The sequence below is a fragment of the Lissotriton helveticus genome, chromosome 11 (genome assembly GCF_964261635.1).
Source record: "Lissotriton helveticus chromosome 11, aLisHel1.1, whole genome shotgun sequence".
In the NCBI taxonomy this organism is placed as follows: domain Eukaryota; kingdom Metazoa; phylum Chordata; class Amphibia; order Caudata; family Salamandridae; genus Lissotriton; species Lissotriton helveticus.
This window is the reverse complement of record NC_136072.1, coordinates 659482616-659502313: the sequence shown is the minus strand read 5'-3', so window position 1 is coordinate 659502313 and position 19698 is coordinate 659482616. Positions and strand designations below refer to the sequence as shown.

Genomic DNA, 19698 nt, shown 5'->3' with positions numbered 1-19698 from the left:
CGTCTCTCGCCGCTTCTTGTGCTCCAAATGTTGAACCATAGGGCCTCTCCTGCCCACATGTTGCAGCGTTTAGGGCGTAGCAACTGGGCTGTTAAACAACAGCGGGGCTTCACTCGCAGCTCAGGCTGCGCTGCTACATATCCATCACAAAGGTTGCCTGGAATGAGGAAGCCCACGCAGGAGTGTACATATCCCCACATCTTTAATGGAAAAACGGCATTTAGAAACAGCGCAGAGGTGTCTTGCTGAAAGTTAGTCCTGTGCCCAACGCGTTTCATGCTTACGAGCATTTCATCAGGGGCTCGCAGGTTTGAACAGGAATCACAGGTGGCAGCAGTTTAAAGGCACCATGTATTTCATTGTCCCCGCCCAGATGGGCGTGGCCACGACTGTGGCCTTCTGGATCTTGCTTTGCCAAATAATTTTAACTCCAGTGAGCCGCTGCAACCAGGCTCCAAATGTCAATAAAATAAATGCCCAAGTGGGTAGCAAAGGCTTGCCTCTCGCCGCTTCTTGTGCTCCAAATGTTGAACCATAGGACCTCTCCTGCCCGGCATCGATTCATCATCCTTTCAGCACTAAAGGTTACGCTTGTCCACTCCATAGATCAAGTCAACTTCATTTTGTAACTTGAACTAGGCTATCCCTGCCACCATTATGTTTTATTTTACTTTAGCAGTGCTTATCATCATCATGGTTTCTTGTTTGGCAGTCTTGTTTTTGTGTACTGTACTTCTACTACTTCTTCCCTAGCATTCCTCAGCTGACTGAATGTCTCATTTTCTTTTTTTTGCAAATGCTACTGTCTACTACTGCTGCCACCACCCACCATGGCACCTTGGGAAACCAAACCATCACCATGCAGCCATCGCTTTGCCTAAACGTCAATCACAGGTTAGAGAAGAATTGTGGGGGAGGCAATAATGTATATACTATGGAATTGATTCACACATCTACATCCTTCTGAGCAGATAGGGGTTTTAGTTGCAGACTGCAGAGACTAGGAGGAGAGACTGGCAGTAGTAGGACAAGTGAGGGTTCCGCTTCTATCTGTTGGTGTGTTGCACTATCGGCATATTTAAAAAACTGGCTGCAGCCCTGCAGCAAAGGAGAAAACCAGGTGAAGTAAAAAAGTAACCCCAGAAAAGAGTTACATCATATGTATTATAAAACTATAAATAATGTATTACCCTAACAAATAAACTAGAGGAAACCCACAACACCTGACCCACTACTCTCCTCACCCCAACCAATGTCCAGTAAATGCCCATGATTGTCAACTCCAAATGTCCATAAAAAACAACACCCACATTTTCCCCAACTTCCAACATCCCCCCGCCAAACATTTTTTTTAAAAAGGGGCAAGGGTCACAAAGACTGAGGTCTAGTGGTGGGCGTGCTGGCTAGTGCACTTGAGAACCTCCTCCAGCCTGGCCTCTAGGCGCGCCGTCAGTGCCGAAAGTTCCTGCAGGAACAACAGGTTTGGGTAGCAGTCATTGAGGATGAGTTGCTGCAGGCGGCTGCCAAAACACAGCACTGTATCACTGGAGGCACAGGGGGGCCTCGCTGGGGCTCAGGGCGTTGGAGAAAGCTGCAGCTGCCGCCTCCTCCTATTCCTCCTCATCCACCAGGACAACCAGCAGGTGATATTCGGCCCGGATGGCCTCCAGCTTCCGCTGCTGTGTCCTGGCTGCTAACTCCTGCCTCTTAGGTGGGGAAGGAGTAGCTATATCAAGAAAGAACAAATACAATTGTAACCAATACTCTTAGCAAAACAGTAACACAAAGTTATAGAAAAAAAATTATAGTGGCACAGTAGCATTAGCAGTACATAACATTTGTGGTATTCTCACTTCCTCAGCCCCTAAGATTTGGATGTAATGATGATTAGACTTCCAGGCATTAGGCACCATGGAGTAGACTCTCTCTTGTTTAGCTCAATCAATATTGTAGGAATGCCGGCTCAGTCAGCATGTGTTGCAGCCTCAAGTTACTTTACTACTGTCTGTGGTGGGGCAGCTGTACTACACTATTATCTGTTTTTCCATTACGGCCCAATCAATGGCAAATGCTTTCACCTTCACTACTACAAGGCACATGATATGCTTAATATGAATGATGATGATGTACGGCACAATGTCACATCACGTGATAATGACATGACAAACTACTGTAGTTTGATTGTAATAACTATACAAAATGAAATGGGTAGGGAGTAGGAGTGGGACTCGGAGTCGGGGGGAGGCAATTGATGATGGGTGGGTACATATTCATACACAAAATATATGTGGTGCTTGCAAACTACTATTACTGGGAGTATTCTATTCTGAAATACAATCTCAAACCTTTGAATCAAAAACCTTGAAAAAAACAGCCCTTCTTCCCAGGGTTTTTTCATTTATCAGTGCATTGCTCTTCTAGCATTATTTTATTCTTGCTCCTTGGCTTTGGTACTCTGGTACGGTTTCATTTTCTTTTACATTCTCTTTAATCCAGTCTGACTCTTCACCTACTATTATACCATCCAGGCATCCACCCATCCAAACATGGCTATCATTCTCAAACGCAACAAACCTTTCACCAACAACATACATTTGTCATTTAACCAGCCCCCATGCATCCTTGCTTGCCTTTAGGTTTGACCCTTCAAACCTCCCAGAGGATTCCTTTCATCCATACAGTTTTACCCACCCAGGCAGGCATACTTTCATTTACCTTTCAACCATCATTCAACCACCCATGCAACCTATCGGTCACCTATATGTATTCTGGGTCCCCTTCCTTCACCCACGTATTCTTCTCTGCCAGTCATATATTACATGTTGTCCTACTCTTTGTCTTCGTCATAAAACCTTCTCTGCAGAGTTGAAGATAGGATAGAATAGGCCATTAGTTACTCAAATCCCACAAATGCTAATGTTAAGTAAAGGGTGTCTTCTTCAAGTGTTCAAAACAACCTAATCTCAGCCGCAGTACAGTGAACTGAGTGTATACCCTTGCAGCAAATGTATTCATCATTCTCAATAAGTAAGGAATATGACTTACCACCGCCCGCCACTACAAATGGCTCACCTCCTGCAGCTGCGGTATCTGCTACCTCCGGAGTCGTGTGGCCCTCGCCACTTGCCCCGGCACTGGCGGTCGGTACGCCTGGAAAAAACATTTCAAATTTTTTAGATGCCATATACACCTCCCCTATTTATTATTTTCATTAGCAAGATTGAACATATATAATAATACAAACACCACACACATCACTATGTACAATTCGCTACTATAATAGAGTAAACAGTATGTCCAATCAAAAATAACAAAATATCCGGTTGGGCATTTTGTTGGTGGCAATCTTGGAAAAGCCTCACAAGAAGAGTACAACCCAAAGGACTGGACTCAGTGATTACAGCTATTGGTGCATCTGATTTTTTTGAAAGAAGAAAAAAAGTGGGCAACTGGGCAGACAATCGGACATGAGGTCTCTCTTGATTGGAAAATAATGGTGCTGTCGTCCTCCTCATACTTCCTTCCAGGAATGGTGCATGGTAATATGTTGTTCAGTGTTCACCATCCACTGATGCTAATAAAAAAAATACTAGGCCTAGATGAGAAAAAGTAAAATGCCCTACTTTGGGGTGTCTAATGTGAGTGACCATTGTTAGACCTGTCAGCCCTTTGGGTGGTCCCTCCTTATTTTTTCTTCCCATTTTTGCCTCCTATATTTTTTTTCTTCCTTTTTGTGTCCACTACATTTTTTTTTGGTGTTGACCTTAGGTCTCTGGGCGCCCCATTGCTACTAATTAACAATGAGGTGCAGATGCTTCTTTAAAATGGAGGAAGTGTAAGAGTTGATTTACAAAATGGTGGCCTACCAACTGTCAAGTTTGTACCTCAGAGCTTGGTGCCATAGGGTGACATGAGGGGTGTAAATGTATAGGCATTTATATAGCGCACTACTTACCCGTAGGGTCCCAAGGCGCTTCGACCGCTGCGAAACCCTTCCTGGCTTCCCTGAGAGATGGTCCCTTAATGGGTATCTCCAGGGTGAGACCAGGCATCCCCGGCGGTCTGGTGGGGCCGTTAGTGAAGATGAGGCAAGCTAATGCCCAGAGTTGCCGAGTGTGAACGCTGATCAGAGTGGGCACCGAGGCGAGAGAATTATCGAGTCCGCTGACCCTGGTCCAGAAACCTGCCGCGCCGGGAATCGAACCCTGGTCCCGGGCCGTCCTCTGCTCTCGGGTCTGCCGCCTCTAACCAGTGAGCCACACTACTTCACGGGTTCCAGAACCTTATGGACCTCTTTGGACACTCTGGGCACAGGCTATATAAGGTAGAATGTTGGGCGTCCATTTTAGAGGAGACTGTGGAGGAGAGTGACTAAGCTGGAGTGCAGGCTGTGGGGCGAGGAGGTTGGCGCGCTGTGAGGAGTCTGATTGCCTCTAGGGGCTGCTATCCCCACTTCTGATGCTGTCCTTCACCCATTGACCTGGCCTAGCAAGAAAATTTATAACTAATACCACTAACGTGGAAGACGCGTGTGACTACCTCAAGTGGGGCAGTCAGATCATGGACTGTGGGAAATTGACAGGTGAGGGCGTCCGAGGCTGCCTCCTGTATGAAGCCAAGGCCCTTGCAGAGTAGGCCCCTGCCCTTGCTGTCATCCCTTTCCCCGGCGCAAGCAAATTCTCGAGGTGTTCTGCCTGAGTCTGCCTACTGCGATAAGGAACTTACCAACATCACTGCTGCAGACCCCGGGTTCTTCCTGAACTCCCTGCGCTGGTGTGGCTTCGCCACCGCTAGTCTGTGGGAGCTCCTGTGGCCGGCGGGGACGCGGCGCTCGTGGGTCGGAGCCAGCCGCGGCCGCCTGTCAGGTCTCCGATTGCTTGGTCAGGAGGCGGGAGTGGGTGTCGGGCACCGTTTGAGGGCCGGTTCCTGGTGGGAGAGCCTGAGGGGAAGGCAGCGTTGTCCTGGGGGATGCCCTGTCTCAGGAAATCAGCCACAAAGTGGAGGAAGCCTTGGAGAAGCCCCGCCCCGGTGCTGACTAGAGGAGCGCCCGGGAGGAAGTGAGGCGGCTCTGGAGGAGGCCGAGGGAGGAGTCCACCCTCCCTGTGGCGTGAGGGGAGGTAACGCGGAGGCAGTGTAGGGAACTGTCAGTGAAGAGCGGCTTGCCTCTGGTGAGGGTCCCGCCTCCAGAGGCCTGCCTCCATAGAACTGGGCCGTAAACTACACCTAAGACCCGCAAGTGGAAATCTGACTGATATCGGCCGGTTCGGACAAAGCAGCGTCCAGAATTAAAGTAAGCAGGGATTTTGGCTGAGGGGGCTGGGGGAGGAAATTTGGCTCACAAATCCCTCTGCCGGGCCTGGTGATTATCGAGGCTTCCTGCCCATGATAAAAGAATGTATGGCTGGGCGGAGAAGCTGTAATCGGCAGAACTGTCCGAAGAGATTTTCCTTTTCTTTACAAGAGTTCAGCGAACTAAGGAACAACTATTGAACTATCCATATCTAACCAAGCTATTGAGGAATAACCGACTTAAGGCAGTTCATTCACGAGGGTAGAAATGTACCTCACCTGTTTAAATGCATTGTCTGAGACCTTTCATTAACCTAATATATGTTTAGGCTGCACGAGGTGGAATTAATTTATAACTGAAATTAGGGTGATGTGCTTTAAAGAAAATTAGCTTCTATTTCCAATTTTGGCATTAGCTTACTTGATGATTTATGCACTGCTTGATTATTGCCAATGTGACTTATTATTGATTATCTCAAGAACTTTCTTAGGTCAATATTATTTGTAAATGAGTCAGTACTTGAAATGGAATCTATTCTGCATCTAATCTATTGATTAATACTATGACTAAGTAAGAATCACTAGCATCACATGATTTATTGCTGTGTTATATCCACAGAGTTAAGAGTATTAAATGTAGAGTGATGAGTTATTAAGATAAACGCAATTGAAAACAATCCTTAAGAAGAAAAGATAAACGTTTCTATTTTTCTAAAGAGACGGTGTGGTGTCATTTTTCTAGTGGAAGTACGCTGTGTTGCTAAGTTGAGTGTGACGCAAGTATAACACAATTCCCTTGGAGTAGGCCTTCCCACGTGTGCCAAGCTACCCTAAGTGGACTGGTGACCCCGGGTCCAACAACCATCATTTACTGATTGAGCATGAGACAGTAAAAGAAAGCCTTCTCATCTCAACAAACATGCTTAGAATACCTTACTTGGGCATGCAATCTGCACAGCAGATTAGTACTACTAATACTAGTAGTAGTAAGGAGTCCTTACTAGTACTAGTAGTAGGACCAATGGCTTCTCTGAGTCTAACAGTACCACCATTAGGCAATCCACAAAATATATAAAGGGAGAGGGAAAGCTGAGTGGAAAACTAGAAGGAAGCAAGCTACAGACAGAGTAATACAGAGTCAGAGGCAGTGTTATTTGATGTAAAAAAAGAAAAACAGACACTAGAAATATAAATAACAAGGTTAATAGGTAAGGGAGCAAGAACAAGAATTCAGAAACACCTAGATTAAAGAGGATTTGGGACCATTTTTAATTAGGAAATGGAAATAATAGAGCAGTAAAAGTTAGGGAAACATATATATTCATTTTTACACCAGGAGGACTTACTGGGGCCAGCAGAGCAGTCTGAGTCCTCTTCCTGCCCCTGGGAGGCCCCTCCTGCTCCCGCACCCGCCTCAGCAGACCCAGTCTTCTTCTTTTTCTTGTCCCTGGTTGCTGATCATATAAGACATGATTAAAGAGATAAAAAATGATTGGTATTAAATAAAAAAATAGGAAATATTCTCTCGAAAAAGAGTTTTAGACATTAAACAGCAATTGTAATTACACTGACCTATCCTAAATCTGATCGACCAGTAGTAGACTAGTATTGCAGTCCCGGACCGTCCTCTCTTCATTATTCCACAGTTCCATTCCAATTCCTAATCCTAAACCTACCTAGCCCATCTATTCCAAAGACTTTGGAATGAATTGCAAAAAAATTACATTTGCTTCTAAGTTCTGATCTCATTCGCAATCATCTCTCAGTTTCAACCCACTTTGACGGGCCAATTCACTAAGTCTGCATTTAGTCTCGTTAAATGCATAGATGGACACATGCATATTGCATACACCAATTTGGTTGGTTGCTATTCACTCACTATACGAACTACAAGTTCTACTAGGACTGAAGTCACGTGAGAGGAAGCGTCATGCAGGCCGCTAAATTATCAACTCATACTAAGTAACTAACCAACTTACTACTATCTCTATCTTAGTGACTGGACAAAGGAAAGGACTGGAGTCTTTCCTATCTGTATTACCTAAATTAAATTCTCTAACATCTCTTACATAACCATCCTAAGCAAGCGCAAAGTTGCAAACATGTACGATTAGTGGCGCCAAGCCCCTGTATACAAGAATAACAATCATATAATATAAGATTTTGAAACATAAGTTACCTTCATGTAAGCAGCAGCGGCCTGCTTGATATTTGGGATAAAATAATATTCGGAATAACACAGAAAGAAGAACACAATAGTAGTCTAATTAGCTACTCACCGAGCCCCAGCATCTCAACACACACCAGGTCCAGCAGGTCCTGTTCCCGGTCCAGGATGTTGGACCACTGGTGCGTCAGTTGTTTATGGGTACGCTGGACCCCAGAGCAGTGAAACACTACCCTCGCCCACTGCCGTTGATGCTGCCGGAGCCCATACCCAGATCTGGTGCCAGGGTTAAGAGGAGGTTGTGCTGGACAAAATCAATTTGTGCAGCCACCTCCACCTTGAAAACAAAGGGCTGCACCCCTTCCGTGCGCCGCTTTATTCAAGGAAGGCGGCCGTGGCTCTCGCTCCTCCTCTTACCCTGCTTACTAGTCTTTTTCACCATGGTTCTGAAGGGGCAGGGGCGGAAAAGAAAATGTAGGATGTAAAGAAAGGAAGTAAAAAAATAAAAATCAAGTAATAGAAAAACAGTCAAAAATGCACTAACAACACACACAAAGTAGAAAAACGCATAATATACACTCAGGATTAGAGAGGGATAGATAATAAATAAAAAAGATCAGGAAAAGGTTTTTAGAAACAAAGGATAAAAAAGATATAGGGAGGATAGAAAAACAGGCCCAGAACCAGAGCAAACAAGAAAACCAAGATGGCCACCCCATGGTCGACCGCTTGGTGAAGTTTGCATGATATTTCTCCCAGAGCACTCAATACGCTTTCCCGAACACGCAATACGCATTACCGAATGTCAAAAAGTCATCGTGAATGGGCAGAGCAAGCAACTCCGCACACTTGTGGAACTTCGCGTAGCTCGCAGAGTTTTTTTACAACTTCTTGTAATTCCACGTGGCACCGCTACTTGAGCTGTGCCCAGGCTTATTAGAAACCAAGTCCTCCTGTGGCTGAAATGCTTCATTGGGGAGTTCACCCAGGCTGCTTTTCTTCCTCCATTAACCTCTGTGGTAGAACCTCTGGCCTCCAGAGTCCCACAGAGCTTGTATCTTATTCCCACTCTTTTTAATATACACTTTGAGCCCCTGGCAAAGATAGTTGCATTTTGGGACGGAAGAGTCAGCGTTTGGGCCAATGTGGGCATTTATGCACATTATTCTAGACTGCCCTAATTTAGACAGGAGTCTTTCTGTTCTTTGGCTGAAGTACATTTGTAAATCTTTTCATGATTTAAGCATGTCTGATATGTTCTCTGCACCTGTCACTTTATTTAAGTCTGATATGCCAGTGATCAAGTCTCATTTTCAAGAATTTACTTTTCCCCAAAGATTGAGCTAGGAACTTCTTAAAAGCTCCCTCAGAGAGGATGTCATACTCTTATCATCTGTGGAGCCAGCATATTATTTATCTTCAGAACTCTCTTGTTGGGAAAAGGTCACTTCTCTTCCATTTTAGGGTCAGTACTGTAGTGACTCCTGTGCTTTTCAGAGGCCCAAAGTTACTCGGGCAGAAGCCTGTCAGCTTGTCCATGTGATGGGCTGTCTGTTCAATATTTGTAGCATTTTAAATATGTTTTCATAACTTCTATAGATCCACCTTCTTACTTTACCTCAAGCAATCTTAAAGCTCCACAAGTTTTGCAAGTGTAGAGTGTTTTATTTTATCTACAGCTCTTAGGCAGCCCTAAAATTTACTATATTAAGTTCTTTTTGCCTGGAAGGTGTAGAAAACTAATGGAGGTATGAGTTATGGGTCCACCAGCATATTCCTAGTATGTGTAATGGGCACTTTGAATTGTATATATCCTCTATATCACTAATGAATTTGTTTATTATTGTATTTTTATTCAAAAGTGGACCTTATTTTGTATGCCCATTTTATAAATGGTTTCTCGGGATCAATGGCTTTCAACCATTAGCTTCGTTACACGTTTATCTGCTTGATTGCTAGTACCCTAATATGTTATTTAGCGTAACTGTGTACATTGAATCTAAGTGGTTTTAATAAGTATCTTAAGCAGTTTTAACTTTATAGATGTTATGGTTGCAGTTTTTAAGAAGTTGTTGTAGAATATCTGCTACTATTCTTTTATTTTCCAAAAAATGAATAAAGATGAATTGAGTTGAATTAAATTGAATGCAAAAAAACAAACTTTTTTTACAGATGTGGGTCCAAGAGCAACATTGTTAACAAATCGTCGTGCTCTGCTTTTGGGAAAAAGTGCATAAAATGTAAGAAACCTGGGCATTTTCAATCTGTAAAGTACAGAATATTGGCAGGAGTGGTTTGAGAATCAGTAATGTTGATGTGCAAGATTGTACAAGTAAATTCAGTAATGTTCTTCTTACTATTGCTGACAAACAAAGTAACAACAAAAAGGTGCAAATCAAAGTTCCTATTTGTCATGCTTTGATTGTTGGCAAATCTATTAAGGTTATGGCAGAACCTGGTGCTCCCATCACAGTGTTGGCAGATCAAACCTTTTTCATATATTGGCCTTTCCATTTTAAACTCGAAAAGCCAGATATCCGTTGCAAAGCATTTGGAGATCAAGATATTGATTTAGTGGTTTTTTTTTATTCTTAGTTGCAAATACAAGGTAGAAGTGTCTGGACTAAGGTGTATGTTGCTATAAGTGGATGCAACATTATTGGGTGGAAAGATCCAGCCAGATTAGAAATTCTCTTGTGGACTGGTAATGATGAACATATTGTTTTAGGCGATATGCCAATCTTATCTATAGAATCAGGGTCTGATATACTACAAAGTCTGATGTCAAAGTTTGTTTTTAGAAATGAAATTGTTACAGTTTTGAGCATTGTATATAACTGAAAAAAATGATGTTCATATTGTGAATAAGGTAAAACCAGTTCCTATTAGTGTACACAAAGACTTAAAAACGCTCCTTGACAAATTCTGTGCTGAGTGGGTTATTACATCCACAAGTTCATATAAATGGGTTTCACCCATCATCTTAGATGGAGAAAAAACTAGGGATATTCTACTATGTGTAGATTTATGTTCCTTGAATAGAAACATGTTAGTCTATTGTCAACTATTACCGCACATACAGGAAATAATTGCTAATGTGGGGAGCCTTAAGTATTTTTCCACTATTGACCTCCATTCAGCGGACCATCAGATTACTTTGACTGCTGACTCTCAAGATCTAGCCACATTACACCAGTTGGAGCCTCTATATATTTAAGACTGCCTTTTGGTCTGGCATTGGCAGTCGGTATTTCCCCAAAAACTATGGACACCTGTTTGGTGATATGGCTAATATTCAGGCCTTTCAGTATGATACCCTTATGTTTACAAATACTGAAGAGGAACATTTAAGGGTTCTTGAGACTGTACTTTAAGTTCTCAAAAGAGAGGTGTGGCAGTCAAACCTGAGAAATGCAAGCTGTTCTGTAGGTTTATTAACTAGGTCAATTTATTTCTGAGGAGGGAATTAGACTACAATATTGTAATTTAGAATCTATTATTTAAACATCTCCTCCTGGCGACAAAGATTATCTGCAATTACTTTTAGGTCTCTGTAAAAATACTGCCTTTTTGTACATGGCTATTTTTTAGTGGTGCAACCTTTGAGATGTCAGTTAAAGAAGAGAGTTAAATGTGATTGTAACTTAGATATGAGCAATGCTTTTGACAAAGTTAAAGATCTTTTAGTCGATGCTCTGGCTCTGAGTCTGTCTGTACCTGGTAGTAAAGTTTTCATTGCTGTGGACACAAGTATTAACGATATTGTGTCTGTCTTTAGTCAATGTGTTCATGGCAAAGAAATTAACATAGGCTAAATACAGTACAATTGAAGGAGAGGCTTTGACATGTGTTTGGGCAGTTCAGAAATGTAAGACCTATTTATGGGGAAAATGCTTTGATGTGTTTACTGACCATAAACCCCTGGTATAACGTTTGTGTGGAGAAAGACAAAGCTTCTGATCACCTTGTTAGACTCCTTTCAGAGTTGCAGGAGTATGATATGTGCATCAAATACAATTAAGAGGGTATTACATAGAGTTTTTTTATTTTTTACATGATGACTTTCTTTTAAAAACCTTCCTAATTTTCTCAATCCTTTTGCTCAAAATGCATCTGAGCTCTCATGTGAAAATGGTATTGCATGTGAAGTGGCCTTTTTCTACCGATGTGTAGTTGCGGATGCACATCTTTAAACTGGCTCATGAGATTCATTTAGGTCTTTCAGCAACTTATTAAAAGTTGAGGGAGCATTATTGGTGGCCTTCTATGGATGCTCAAGTTATGTCCATTGCAAAACAGCTGAAAATACGCTACAGCATATTCAATTGCCTGATTGATACTTGATTATTTAGAATCTTTTAGTATTTTGCCGTCTGTTAATACATTTTGCATTGACCTGATCATTTACTTCCCTAAGTGGATTTAGTTGTCCTGTGTGGCTTCAGCTTCTACACATAACATTTAACAATTTTGTTAAAATGTGTTTCATCTGTAAAGGTTCACAAAATAAATTGTAATGGACAACAGGACTCATTTTGTTTTTAAAGATATGAAGGCATTTTTGATCATACATCATATTAAACAACTCCTTATTTAGTCCTTCCAATGGTATGGTCAAGAGAGCAGATTGTTTTCTTAAAACAAGTGTTCAAACTGCTTGTCCTTCAGATTTAGATGTCAAATGTTTTCTCACAGAGTAAATAGGAGCTTATTACACTGCGCCACATTCCACCACAGTAGTGTCACTTTTCAAACTGCTATGGGAAAAAGAAACCAAGAGACTTTGCCTCATTGGTCAGATTCTCTTTCTTAGTCCCAAACTGCACTGCATAAAGATGCCTCTAATATTGTAGAAAGAATAAAAGAAGAACAACTTAAACCTAAACAATATTGTGATTTCAAAAAGGCTACCAAAATATGGATGTTGGATGGGTCCGTATCAGGAAACTTTGGAGAGTTAAGAATGGGAAATTCAGGTTCACTCCATCAGTGAGAGTTGACAAAGTCACTAAAGGCTCCATTTAGTTGCATGGTAAGGGATGGTGAAATACAGACAATCTGTTCCTATTTCTGATCTTCAGGCTAAAATATATAATCACACTTAAATCATACCTGGTGATGACTAATTTGATTGGAAAGACTCAAGGTTATCTTATGATGTTGACAGGTCTTATGTGGATGATGTTTTGCCTCAGTCTTCCTGCACACACAATTCTGCGCCCAGAGACTTTTTTGCTCCTTTGGAGAAGGTAATTTTTGCTCCACAATCTCCATCAGTAGCATGTGACCCAGGTGTCTCCTCTGATGTATTTAGGTTAGTCTCTTCACAATGTAAGTTACATGCTAAACTGTTAGATTCTGATCTCAAATAAGTTGTTTTTATATGGAGGAAAGATATTGTGATATGCACTTTCATGTTATTTTTCTTTGTATTCCTTTTGTTCATGTCCTGTTAGAATTTAGAGTGTTCTATGTCTAAAATGTTATGTGATGTCATCTTGCTAGGTGTTGGGCAGTTGCCTGCTGCTTCTTGCCCTGGCTACACACTTTATGCTGTAGGTCTCCTTCTCTGAGAATAAACAAACTATTTATTTTGAAGGATAAATTCGTTTGTGATTCTGGCTCTTTGTTTGTGGATTACTCATTACCTCAACACCACAGACATGTAGTTCAAATAGTCAACCATATTTTCAAAGAACACAATTAAGAGCGACTAAGGCTATAGTTTCTGGCCCAGCACAACAAATGCATCCTATAGTTCAATTAGTAGTAGTCCATTCTCACAAAATACCCCATGATAAACATAGAATGTTATTTATTTGTGTTCCACTTGGTATGGTACCACCTGTAGAAGAGCTTAATGCATGAGGTACAGTCTTTACGATTATTCAAATGACTAAGCATGGCACACCCTCATAGGTGTTTTTAATGGAGGCGTTAAGCAAATAGAAAAATGAATATCAAGGAGCGTCAGCTGTGGGTCTATGTGATGAAAGTAAGTGATTTGAAACCTCACCAAGTAGTAATGGCACTATACTATTTGAGGCGGAACCGCCACTACAACGTAGGCATCACATCGCGATGCCATTACTATGCAAGTCATTACATCGACTTACAGTAGATGTCATGTTAACATTAGAAATATTATAGTTTACTATTCCAACACCTTCCCTACTGTTACGAAGACTGGAGTTGGAATAGTAAATTATAAATTTCTAATGTCAGCGCGCCATCTACTGCAAGTCGATGTAATGACTTGCGTAGTAATCGCTTTGTGTGGTAACAACGTATTTGTTGTAATTACCGCGTTGTAACGGCACGTGTTCTGATGACACGCGTTGTAACGAGTCATATTCTATTTGAGGTTCACTTAGGTCTCTTTAAATCAAACCTTGGCTCAGGCCTGGGTAGATATGACATAGAGTAATCAGGGTTAACTCAAAGGAAAATAAGTGTAAAACATTTATAAGTAGCAACACAGTTAATAAGTAATTACCAATGAAGCAAAGGCAGTGGACCATAGAGACTGCACTAGACCCATTATTCCAAATACTACTGTAAGCATAAATATGTACAAAATGTGTTCACACACTACAAGCACCTGCTGCCGAGGTGATAAACCAAGGTATGGTTACAAGAGACAAAGTAAAGTGTACAGATGCACCACAGCAATAACCAAAAAACAAGGTTGTTATTCTCATCTTTATTTTCTTTGTTCTCTTTCTTTTTCTATAGAGTTTTACATGTATGCAGTGAAGATAGCCAATGCATTTCATTTATGAAACTGACTTTTTCAGGATGGGTGTGCCACAGAAGAATTTTAGTCTAATAGAGACCACACAATATGGTTAGGACCCCTGCAGTAGTGTACATCATCAGTATTCACAATATAAGTCACAAAAGCTATTAAACTATGGTCATCCACAACGTGGCAGAGTATATAGTATGATAATAACACCCTCAGTGGGGTTGTGATGATGAGAGAATAGAGGAAGGGCCAATAAGCCCTATAAAGCACTCCGATTGGTGCCTCAGCTGCCAATGGCACAGCTCCGGGGTGCAGCATGTGCTTGTTGGTGACGCTGATGCTCCTGGTGTCCACCAGCGGTGTTAGCCCTGTACACAACCAGAAATCCGGCACAGAGCTGGAATAACGTTGATCGATGCCAATTCCAGTGCCAAGAGAACCCATGGGTCCTAGGTCAGCATCTGAGCCCTTTTCTGAAGGGCTAGGCTTTGGGGATGAGTGGAAGGGGTCACTGGACCCTTTAAAATATGAGCTGAAAGGCAAAGAAATTGACTGGTGTGAGTAACTTAGGGATGCTAGAGGTCTGGGCACATCTCCAGTCACTATTATGCTTTCTCCCGCTACTGTGGCTATGGAGGAGTGAGCATCTTATTCCATGATGATGAAGTGGAGTGCCGAGGTCCTGGATCTTGAGTTGCCCTCAGTGGCAGTCAAGACAAACACCTTGCTAGAGCCGGAAGCTCCCTTTTCAGAACCCTTCCTCCCATTTAATGGAGCACTGACTAATGTCCTACTAGGAACCTGGTCCACACCCTGCAAAGGGGCTCCTGTAAACAGGACAATTGCCTGCCGCCATCAACCTGCACCTAGGGACCCGAGCTTCTTCAATCAGTACCCCACTCCTGGGAGCTTCATGGTCCAAGCCTCTATGTCCCATGGCACATTCACTGCCGCACCCCAGGACAAGGACTCAAGGAGGATGGACAGCTAGGGGAAGAAAATATTTTTTTCCATCAGCCTTGCGTTGAAGTCAGTGAACACTGCATGATTATTGGACTGCTACTCCAAAACTTTGTGGGACACGGTTGCACAGGTGCTGCCACAGGTCCCAGAGGAGACCTGGGCCATGTTCTCCCAAGCAGTTAAGGACAAGAGAGATGCAGCAAAGCTCACCATTAGGTGTAGTTTGGATACAACTGACTTACTGGGTAGAGCGGTTTACACAATGTTGGCGCTTAGATGCCACACCTGGCTGAGAACGTCTGGCTTTTAAGGGGCTGTCCAGGCTTCCCTCATGGACATGCCCTTGGATGGCAACCATCTCTTCAGAGATGAGGCAGACTCGGTGCTGGAGCACTTTGAGGACTCACAGACTATGGCTAAGTCCTTGGTCCTCTCAGTTGCCTTAGTTGGGACATCAGTGTCCATGCAATATTAATTGCTCTGCACTCTGGGCGTGGGAAATTGTAAGAAGTAAATGACATCAGTGTGCCGAGTTGGCACAATTGTGGTTGACCGGACTTCACTTCTGGCACAGACGACACCACGCAGAGCCGACCTATCAGCGCCCAGGGGTATAGTTCAAAGAAAAATCTTTTGGATCTTGTCTGATGCCTGGGAATTTCAAAGGTAGGGAGTTTGCAACTAGAGGGGGGTAGGGAAAGGAACCAGAACCCCCCCCAACTGCCCCTTTGGAAGCGTCAATTGCAATATCTCTCTGTAACGTATCTACTCTCAATGAAAGAGCTTGAGTCCTTTTCTGCAGCTTCCCGATCATGTGTGCTATATCAATTAAGGTTATCTTATTCTCCTCCATCAATCCTACACAATCATATGGGGATTATAGGAATCTACCTGTCTTACTGCCCACTTCCGCTTGTGTCCAAAACAGAATAATGTGTCTCAGGAATCAATACTTAATCTACCTAGATGGACATAGAGCAGATAGACAAAATCAGTAGGAGGAAGTGCTACTTTTATCTCTACAATGATTGTGCATATGTAGGTGCTTACCAGGGGGCAGCGGAACGAGACCCAGAAGCGCCTTACCTGACCCGAAAGTGAGTGAACTATGATTGAAAAGCTAGAACGCGAAGCCTCCTTCCGGGCAATACTACGACTTTTTAAAGGAACGGAGCCCCGCCCCACTATATGTGGCCACGGGAACGGAGCATCTATGACAGATCTTATCACTACCAGATGATGCATTACCAAAGGTAAGTAACCTTGGCATTAGGAAGGTTTGTATTTGGCAAAAGGGTTTATTTTGCCATGTCTGTTTGGTAATTTGAAAGCTGCCTGACTAAGCTGCAGTGGCAGACTTAGAGCTATGTTTACACTTTTTCAATGCAGTTGTGGCACAACTAAGTTCTCCAGGCTACAAGTGACATTAAATTGAATTTGCCAGCCTTGGGTACAATTTGTACCATATAGCAGGGAGTTATATGGAAGTTAAGTATGCCCATCTGGTATTTGCCAAATGCATATACGTTTGAAACGTTAGAGCATATTCTCATATGCCTGAAGGAAGTGGCCAGATTCGGGTCACCGGGTCACAAATTACCACCTGTTAGCCTTCCATACCAAATGAAGAGTCGATCAGACAGTAGAGAATACAAAACAATATCTGTTTATTCTGGTACACTCAGAGTGGAACCCAGTCTGCCTAGTCGCTAGGAGTGCTGCAAAGGGACGAAAATCGACAAGCATAAAGATATATTATGTATACTTCTTAACTGGTCTAAAACGTGCTCATGATGGAATTTTCTAGGCAGGTGCTGCAAAGCAATGAAATAGCGGAGAAAAACAATCTCAGTGCTCAATCTTACAAAGTTACAAAGTCCAAGGTTACTCCAGGCAGGCCTGTCACCAGATAAGTGGGAGAAGGCATGTATCTAATGAGAAATGTTTGCTAATAAGAACTGTCTATTCATTAGTGAAGCAAAACCCAACCTTGGGGAAGTGAAACTGAGCAGAAGCCTTTTCTCAGAAATAGCAAAGGATGAGTTTCAATGATAATTCAAAATGGTATCTTAACAGAAATTGGTGCTGCGAATGGTAACTTACATAGGATAATACGCAAACAGATATACGGGGTTTTTGGTTGAAGGCAAGATGGCGATCTGACCAGGATCGCAGTGCTCACGCTCCAGGTTCCTGACCAGCTATGCCGAAGGAGCTCTAACACAATGAGCAGTTATGGAGCAAGCAACCCCAGCTAAAATCACCACTTGAAATACTCCTGTTCATGAAGTGAGCTGAGACCCTTATGCTGATACAGGGTAATCAAATGCAGCTGAGTGCAAGCGAATGGATCTCAACCCCTCCACTCGCTATACGATTTGAGCCTGCTACTCCTATATAGGCTGGGCTGTCATTAAACATATCCTTTAAAGATTGGCAACACCGTTAAGCAAATCCGACCTGGTAGTCAGCTGTACTCACCCCTCAATGTCCACGGAGACCCAGGGCACCGGGATGCAGGCTTCGGATCCAGCTCCCAGGAGTGCCGCTACACCCGCCCTGTCAGCAGCTGCCCGTGCAAGGGCCGCGAGACAGACGCAACGCGAGGCAGCCGAACGTCGTGGGGCCGAGAGATCAATGGCTGCCCAAGAGAAGGCAGGCGCACCTACACGACTCCGCAAAGACGAGACTGCGGTAACGATCGACTCTGCCAAGTCAGGCGCTGTAACCCGGAAGTAGAAGGATATGCCGAAGGACGCCGGAGGGCCGTCAGTTGTGGAGCTCATGCAGCGGGGATGCAATATGCTTCTGGGCCAAGGGGGGAAGCGTCAGGCATCACAAGCCGGCACTACGAGCAGCCCGGCTCCGAGTCTGCCAAACAGCCTGGATGCCCGAACAGCGCTGACAGAGAGTAAACCTGCCAATGTCGATGCCAAAGCTTCCAGGAGTGTTGACAATGCAAGCAGCCTGTCTTCAACACAGACTCCGGATGTCACAGAGGTGAGCCCCTCAACAATACTTAGCATTAACAGCAACATTGTCGAGATGTATGGCAATGAGTCATCCCCCATAACAGCAGCAGACTCTGGCTCTTGTGCAATTTCTGAAGCCGGCGCTGGCATAGACTATGGCTCAACCAGTGCCACAACATTGTTACAGACTGGCCTAAGTACAAGGGAGCAAGGTAGGTCAAACCCATCAGGCGATACAGCCAACGACCATATCCCAGCTTGAATCATGATCAAGACCTGTCCAATACCGAGGTGGGCTTAACAACTAATACTTTATGTACCCCAGACAAAAACAGCGTTGCTCACAATGACCAGGAAAAGGAAGCTAGCGATTTTTTTTCATTTTCCGATGAGGCAGAACTCGAAGCAGACTGGGGGGATTCCTCAGCCTCATATCTAACGGATGATTCAGATAGCCTGACCGATGCTGGCGCAGAGCCACGTACTGTAAAACCTAAACAAAAAGCTGTTAGGAAGCGTGGGAACAAGCATCATGGGGCAGGTCTAGATTGGGACCATACCCATACCGAGCAGCTAACCCCAGCAACTCTAATTGCTCCTACAATTCCAGCACCTGCATCTTTAGACGCGGTCCTGCTGGCGATAGCCGCACATCGCGAAGAAACTTCACAGGATGGTCGCAGGGCACAAGCCGCTCTCCGCAAAGTACAAGGTATAGTGCGGAAACTGGTCAAAACTTGTAGTTCATTTGGGGATCGATTGACGGAGGTTGAGGCAAGAACCCTAGCTAACGAGGCCGAAGTGGCGGCCGTTCAAGAGCGGGTTGAGTCACACGAAGCTCAAATAGGGGACATTAGATGGAAACAAAAAAAACGCAAACAACTCCATACCTAAGAATCCAAACTAAATTAATCAATTGCCAGGACACGCTTCGTAATGCAACTATAATTATCAGTGTAAGCAAGGGATCAAACTACCTAGCTTTATGGGGAGGATAACTATCTGTAGTTGGAACGCAGCAGGGCTGCATGATCAAGACAAACGCGGGCGGTTCTTCGAGATAATTAAGCGGGATTCTTTTGACATTATATGTCTTCAAGAGACCCACCTACCCTGGGGAAAGCAAAGCCTGCTTAATACTCAAGGGTATAAGGTTCTGGCAACCACAACCCAAACGACCAATACCCGGGGGGTAGCCATACTAGGTAAAAACCATATAGGGAAGCCTCTACGCCAAGTAGCAGATCAGCATGGTAGATGGGTTATTGTAGTACTGGCTCTAGGGCTAACCCTTTGCTCAGTGTATGGCTCGAACCTGGATGACCCATGTATGTTTGAGAGTCTAGATTTGGAATTGGCAGGGTGGCCTGGTCCACTGATCTTTGCTGGAGACTTTAATATTGCATTTAGCTCTGCCAGCAACGACCTAGCAAACCATATATACTCTGGTCGAAAACCTAGAGTGTATCGGGCTGTTAGGTCACTAATAACTAGCCATAATCTTGTTGATATCTGGTCTCTTAAACATCAAGGAGAACCAGGTTATACATTCTTCTCAC

The 19698-nt window shown here is 43.5% G+C and overlaps 1 protein-coding gene and 1 long non-coding RNA gene across 4 annotated transcripts in view; one reads left to right on the top strand and one right to left on the bottom strand.

The window, feature by feature from the left end:
• LOC144791743 (zinc metalloproteinase-disintegrin-like lachestatin-1) overlaps window positions 1-19698 on the top strand; it is a 4387327-nt gene that overhangs the window by 3797776 nt on the left and 569853 nt on the right. The gene's annotated exons all lie outside the window — the stretch shown is intronic.
• The window catches only part of LOC144791746 (uncharacterized), a 182044-nt gene continuing 165418 nt past the window's right edge, over window positions 3073-19698 (bottom strand). Inside the window, exons 2-3 of the long non-coding RNA XR_013602458.1 lie at window positions 6636-6743; window positions 3073-3150 (exon numbers count right to left, since the gene is read on the bottom strand). This is a non-coding gene — a long non-coding RNA (uncharacterized LOC144791746). The remainder of the gene's footprint in view (window positions 3151-6635; window positions 6744-19698) is intronic.